Raw genomic sequence first — 867 nt, forward strand, 5'->3', positions numbered from 1 at the left:
GAAAAAAGTCTTGAGGACCATTTAAAAAGATAAAAAAGATTTTTTTTTTTTTTTGGGGGGGGGTGGTTGACTGCCTTTATGGTGATTTTCTCTTCTTTTTTTTCTTTAAAAAAAAAAAAAAAAAGCAGCAACAAAGTTTGTTTGTTTCTTCTTTTTCATGCGACGTGAAGACGTATTACAAGCGATTTGAAACGAAGATTGGTGCGAAGCTTATCTTCAATCACAGGAGTGCGAGGCTTCTAGTTATCCATCTTTGAGTTCTTTCAAAAATGTACTTTGTTGAAACCTCCTAGTCCTTTGTGATCTCTTAGGCTTAAATTATGCACGATCTCCTTTTGAAATCTTGGTATTTGTGATAATGGTAGCAAGTTTTTTATTTTGTATTAATTAATTTAATTTTGCTGATTGATCTCTCACAATATTTGAGTTCATGCATTGGTCCTATATCACAAATTATGAGTTTTGTTGGCTAGTGGTGACTCTCACTCAAGCACATCATATGTTGAGCCCACACATATCTGTCCACCACAGGCACTCTTAAGCATCCACAACAATATTGCTCTAATATGATGTTTGACTTAAGAGAGTACATTGTGGAAGATGTGGAGAGGAAGAAAAGAGGAAAATATTTTCACCTAATCCTTTTCCTTCTACTAGCACTTTTTATAGATCCCTGGTTATAAAAGATAAGCTCAAAATAAATGCAAAAGAACTATATAATATACACCATTATCTTTAAGGATATGGTTACAACTAATTATATGTAATCTCACACTCAAATACACTTCAATGCACGTGCAACAAAGATTGTGTACTCTAACACACACACACACACACACACACACACACACACACACACACACTCCA

This window comes from Magnolia sinica, chromosome 4 (assembly GCF_029962835.1).
Source record: "Magnolia sinica isolate HGM2019 chromosome 4, MsV1, whole genome shotgun sequence".
Classification (NCBI taxonomy): Eukaryota; Viridiplantae; Streptophyta; class Magnoliopsida; order Magnoliales; family Magnoliaceae; genus Magnolia; species Magnolia sinica.